At 44.0% G+C, this 6,000-nt stretch overlaps 1 long non-coding RNA gene across 1 annotated transcript in view; it reads left to right on the top strand.

Moving 5' to 3' along the window:
• LOC133495750 (uncharacterized) overlaps positions 1–5,534 on the top strand; it is a 28,755-nt gene extending 23,221 nt beyond the window's left edge. Inside the window, exons 2-4 of the long non-coding RNA XR_009793653.1 lie at positions 2,673–2,722; positions 3,117–3,181; positions 5,321–5,534. This is a non-coding gene — a long non-coding RNA (uncharacterized LOC133495750). The remainder of the gene's footprint in view (positions 1–2,672; positions 2,723–3,116; positions 3,182–5,320) is intronic.
• The last annotated feature ends 466 nt before the right edge of the window (positions 5,535–6,000 follow it).

A 6,000-nucleotide genomic window follows, 5' to 3' on the forward strand; every position in this document is an offset into this window, starting at 1 on the left:
TCGTCAGGCAGCACCTTGCAAGCTGTGTAGGGACTGAAATTAATTTAAGTGAACTGAATGTATTGTCAACCATAAGTGATTTGTTTGTTAAACATCTTCAATTACGATCCTGGAAGGAGAGACGTACTGGTACAGTGAAGAAAATAAGTATTTGAACACCCTGCTGTATTGCAAGTTCTCCCACTTAGAAATCATGGAGGGGTCTGCAATTTTCATCGTAGGTGCATGCCCACTGTGAGAGAGATCATCTAAAAAGAAAATCCTAGAAATTACAATGTATGATTTTTTTAATGATTTATTTTTGTGATACAGCTGCAAATAACTATTTGAACACTATCAGCTAGAATTCTGACCTTCAAAGACCAGTTTGTTCGCCTTTAAAAGTCCACCTCCACTCCATGTATTTTCCTGAATCACATGCACCTGTGTGAGGTCGTTAGCTCCACAAAGACACTTGTCCACCCTATGCAATCAGTAAGACTCAAACCTGTAACATGGCCAAGACCAAAGAGCTGTCCAAAGACACCAGAGACAAAATTGTACAACTCCACATGGCTGGAAAGGGCTACGGAGAAATTGCCAAGCAACTTGCTGAAAAAAGGTCCACTGTTGGAGCAATCATTAGAAAATGGAAGAAGCCAAACATGACGGTCAATCTCAATCGGAGTGGAGCCCCATGTAAGATATCACTTCGTGGGGTCTTAATGATCCTTAGAAAGGTGAGGAATCAGCCCAGGACTACACGACAGGACTTGGTCAATGACCTGAAAAGAGCTGGGACCACCGTTTCCAAGGTGACTGTTGGTAATACACTAAGACGTCATGGTTTGAAATCATGCATGGCACGGAAGGTTCCCCTGCTTAAACCAGCACATGTCAAGGCCCGTTTTAAGTTTGCCAATGACCATTTGGATGATACAGAGGAGTCATGGAAGAAGGTTTTGTGGTCAGATAAGACCAAAATGGAACTTTTTGGTCATAATTCCACTAACCGTGTTTGGAGAAAGACGAATGATGAGTTCCATCCCAAGAACACCATGCCTACTGTGAAGCATTGGGGTGGTAGCATCATGCTTTGGAGGTGCTTTTCTGCACATGGGCAGGACAACTGCACTTTATTAAGGAGAGGATGACCGCGGCCATGTAGTGTGAGATTTTGAGAAGCAACCTCTTTCCCTCAGTCAGATCATTGAAGATAGGTTGTGGCTGGGTCTTTAAACATGACAATGACCCGAAGCACACAGCCAGGAAAATCAAGGAGTGGCTCCGTAAGAAGCATATGAAGGTTCTGACGTGGCCTTGCCAGTCTCCAGACATAAACCCAATAGAAAATCTTTGGAGGGAGCTGAAACTCTGTGTTTCTCAGCAAAAGCCTCGAAACCTCTTCGATCTAGAGAAGATCTGTGTGGAAGACTGGGCCAAAATCCCTCCTGCAATGTGTGCAAACCTGGTGAACAACTACAGGAAACGTATAGCTTGGTGTTCAAATACTTATTTTCTTCACTGTATGAAATAAACAGCCATTCACACCTACTGTATGAGCAATTCAGCGTCTTCAATTCACCTCCCATGCATGTTTTGGGCAAAATGGAGTGCCCAGGAAAAAACAATGCAGGCACGGGGAGAACATGCAAACTCTACACAGGCGGCACCAGGATTTGAACCCCAGTCCTCCAAAACTGTGAGCCAGCCATCACCATGCTGCTAGCCCATCAACCAACCAGTGTAATCAAAAAGCGGAGAATAACAGATGGCTTTGCAAACTTACTAAATTCTGCTTGCATAATTTATGGCACTTGAAAGTCACCAATGCTAGTACACATCTCATGCTTAATAAGGACTCGCTGCCCTTTTGGGTGAGTAACAGCCAACCTGTCTTTCATTGCATTCATCCCACTTTCAATTTGTTCTTTTTCCATTATCAAATATATAAAAAAAGTTTTATATCTGCCTGTAAAATTTCTATCTTGATTTTAAGGTCTGTGAAATGTGTATATTTTTTATTGATTATATGTATTTAAAGTGGTGACATAGTGGATCAACTGGTTGGAGTGTTGGCCTCAGAATTCTGAGGTCCAGGGTTCAAATCCTGGCCCCACTTGTGTAGAGTTCACATGTTCTCCCCATGGCTGCGTGGGTTTTCTCCAGGTACTCATTGCATTTGGCTGGCAACCAGTTCACAGTGTTCCCTGACCGTTGACAGCTGGGATAGGTTCCAGCATTCCCGCGACCATCATGAGGATAAGCAGCTCAGAAAATGAATGAATGAATGTAATTTAAAAAAGGTTAAAAATTCCCACACTGCCCTCAGAAATTACAAGTACATATGGATTCTGAGAAATATGGAGTCAAAATGAAGGCAAAAATAGAGTAGTACAGTATATACGATAGTATTCAAACAAATCTCTTCTTCCGGAAGGCTTGTAAATTGATATCAGAGGAACATCTACAGTATCAATGGCTACTGTGTCAATTGTTTGTTTTTTTTCCTTTCACTTTCCCCTCTTCGTAAACATAAGTGTTTAGTGGATGACGGAAAAAAAAAAAAAAAATTCTCTATGCCAAAAAACGCATTGTGTTGATTTGTTGAGAATGGTACATCTATTAAATGCAGATTGAAGGTGATTATGGCTTCTGTTTTGTATACTGTTCATCTGTTTGTTTGTCAATAGGGTCGTGGGTGTTTGCAGTCTATGCCACCTGACTTTGAGTGAGAGGCGGGGTGAGTGCTCACAAACTCACCAATTAATGACAAATTATTGTCTCTCGGGAACTCTGGCTGTATTCATGTGCCTTTCAAAGATTGTTGTTCATGTGCCTTTTTTGTGAGATGTTGTTGGGAGGCACTGGGATGAAAAAACCCTCATCCTTCAATTGTTCCAGTAGATGAATGCACCACATCCCATATTATTTTAAAAACAAACACTGACACTAGCTTATTACCTTTATATGTCTGGTTAATATACGCTATTTTTTTTTTTTTTTTTTTGCGTGGATTTTCTCCAAGTACTCCCGTTTCCTCCCATTATTCAAAAACATTTCTTAATTGAAGACTCTAAATTGTCCATAGTTGTAACTGTGAATGTTTTTTTTTTTTTTTTTTCAAATGTTCACAGTTCAGAGTGCACCATACGTCCTACCCGAAGATCCTTGGATGGGCTCCAACACTCACATGACCCTTGTGAGTACAAATGCCAGAAAATGGACAGATGAATGTTTTACACCACCACTTTTATTCTTAACTCCTGGAGCCTTTGTCAGCAGCAAACATAAGCCCAGGCTTTGGAAGAACTGAGTTTGTTTGAACTAAAGTTTCAATTAGACCATGTGAGCACTCTTTTTTTTCAATCTTATTTTCAAGAGTGAACTTCCATGATTGTTTTCTTTTGCTGCAAAAAAACGAAACTGAAAATTTGAATATTTTCAACTTGTTACTCTGGATATGCAAGCCTATGCAACCCTACCTCTTATAGCACACCAAAAAGCTCATTGAAAAATAGCAGGTGTGTCTTTGTGCAGATTATTTTTTGCAGCTTCTTCATTCGTTTTCAACACTTCTTTGGGGTGGGTGGATTGTAGGTGTCGGGGCTGGGGCAGTTTTTTTTTTTTTTTTTTATTTTCATTTTGGGCAGTCCTGGGGGTGGGGCAGGGGCATTGGTCTTGGTTCTTGATGCCCAACCCTACTCAGAACGGGTGATTAACTGACGCTGGTGTCATTCACCTCCGGTGCGGTGCTGGACCCAAAAGCAGGACTCCGAGGGCATGATGTTAGGCGTAGTTTTATTCAAAGCTGAGGTCATGCACGGTGTAAGCAGGATAGAGGTACAGAAACGCTAGGCTAGGCAGGATCCAAAAGACATACAGCGAGGTCTGATGAGTAGGAGACAAACTTGGAAACATGAACTAGGACTTGACTATGACTATGAAACATAAACTAGGACAGGACTAAACAGTGGTGGCACAGAAACGTTGTGACGAGGATAGCTCAACACTACAATATTTTCAGTGGTGGTAATTCCTACTGTCAGTGAATGCAACTCACTAACTCAGTGCAACAACGAACTTGCAAATGCCAGTGACAAAAACTCCAACTTACATACAGTACCTGTCTAATTACAGTCCCAATGTGAAACAGTTGTGAGCGGTGACAGGGGTCACCGCCCAGAGCGATGGCATGGCCACACCCCTCTTAACAGTGGCCACGTCTTGTTCATGAGAGTTCGCTTTGGTGGGCTATGATGGTTATTGGGTGGCATCAGGCTCCTGCATTGGGCCCTGTTGGTGGCTCGGCCCCCCATGATCTCTGGAGATGATGGGGACGGTGGCATTGGTGGGGCTTGCTGGTTTGGTTTAGGCGTGGGGGCCAGTAGTCTGATGCCTGTGATCCTCCCCTTGGGAGTGGTCGGGTGCTTCAATTGGGTTCGAGACCTCTTTGCATCCTTGGTGGTCTGTGGAGTTCCTCTAGTTGGTTCCCCCTGCTGGATGGGCTTGCTTACTCACACCCCTGCTCCTGCCCAGCCTCCCCCTGTGTGGAGTTTATATGTTCTTTCCGTGCCTCCATGGGTTTTCTCAAGGCATTCCGGTTTCCTCCCACATCCCAAAAACGTGCATTAATTGGAGACTCTAAATTGCCCCTTGATGTGATTGTGAGTGCAACTGTTGTCCTTCTCCATTTGGCCTGCGATTGCTGGCAACCAGTCCAGGGTGTACCCTGCCTCTTCCCCGATGACAGCTGGAATAGGCTCCAGCACTCCTGTGACCCTCATGAGGATAAGCAGCTCAGAAAATGGAAGGATGGATCAACATAATGAGCATATAAGAAATCAGCTAGGAAAAAAAGAGATCCATGAATGCAGCCTTCATGCTTAGAAGAGCTTTGATGGGGTTGATTGGTTGTTCCTACATCATACTTAGTAAAAGCAATTTTTTTATAATACATTTGGAACATTGTACCTGAAGCCTCCTCCCAGAGTTCGAGTAAATGTCTATATATCTGCCCAGGGACCAGGGAACAGATGGGCTTGTCCCCTCAGCCCTTTACTGATTGCAATTAGTAGAGAGGCATTAGTTGAAATTATTGGAGAAGAACATGGACTACCAGGAATAATCATGAATAGAACAGAGTTCAAAATATCATTGTATGCCATTGAGATCATATCATACATTACTTTACATTACCAAGAGAGTTTGGGTTGGTTCCCGGTACTCAGTAAATGAGGCAAAATCACAAGCATTGATGTTGGTAGGGGAGTAATCAAGAGAACTAGAGAGATTAATCGTTCTTCAGGGTGTTTGATGGGTACATTGTCTGGATGTGTAGGAGGCAGGAATGGCTGTCACTGACCAGTCGAGCATTTAGGATGGTGTCGTCCGCCCGGATGATTTGCAACACCTTGACCATTGCTCTGATCTCCACCTGGAAGGAGGAACACCATCAGCCTGTTGGAATGGCGAACCGCTGTCTGTTGCGGTACCACGACAGGAGCGAGAGGCGTCTGTGGATCAGGCACCGCCGCGACAGGAGCAAGAGGAGGCTGTGGATCATCAGGTGCGTCCTCAGCCTGCTGCCATCGTAACTTGGTTGGAGTGGATACATGAGTGGCAGAATGCTGACAGACTCGGGAAGGTGAATTAGGGAACATGTGTGAAATAGAACGAGTTGACTGACTGACATATTTTGCTTGGTGTGGCTTGGGAGTAGTGTAGTGGGAGGTATAAAGCTGCGCTCTAGTTGGGTGCCTCCTCTAGCCACCATGCAGGGGCCCCAGATAAATGGCCAAACGGGTGCCCCAGAAAGGGTCTGAGGTAGAGGACGTGGGCTTAGGCACAAAGGGGATGGAAACTAAAAATAGGGAGAGAAAAATCAAAATCTATATCCGAGTCAGAATCGGGCAAGCCGTCATATCAGTTCAGATCCTCATCAAAATCTGAGTCTAGCAAAACATGTGGTGGTGAACCGGTCGGGCCTGGGGGATAATGATAACACATGTATGGTGCAGG

This window comes from Syngnathoides biaculeatus, chromosome 2, assembly GCF_019802595.1.
Source record: "Syngnathoides biaculeatus isolate LvHL_M chromosome 2, ASM1980259v1, whole genome shotgun sequence".
Lineage (NCBI taxonomy): Eukaryota > Metazoa > Chordata > Actinopteri > Syngnathiformes > Syngnathidae > Syngnathoides > Syngnathoides biaculeatus.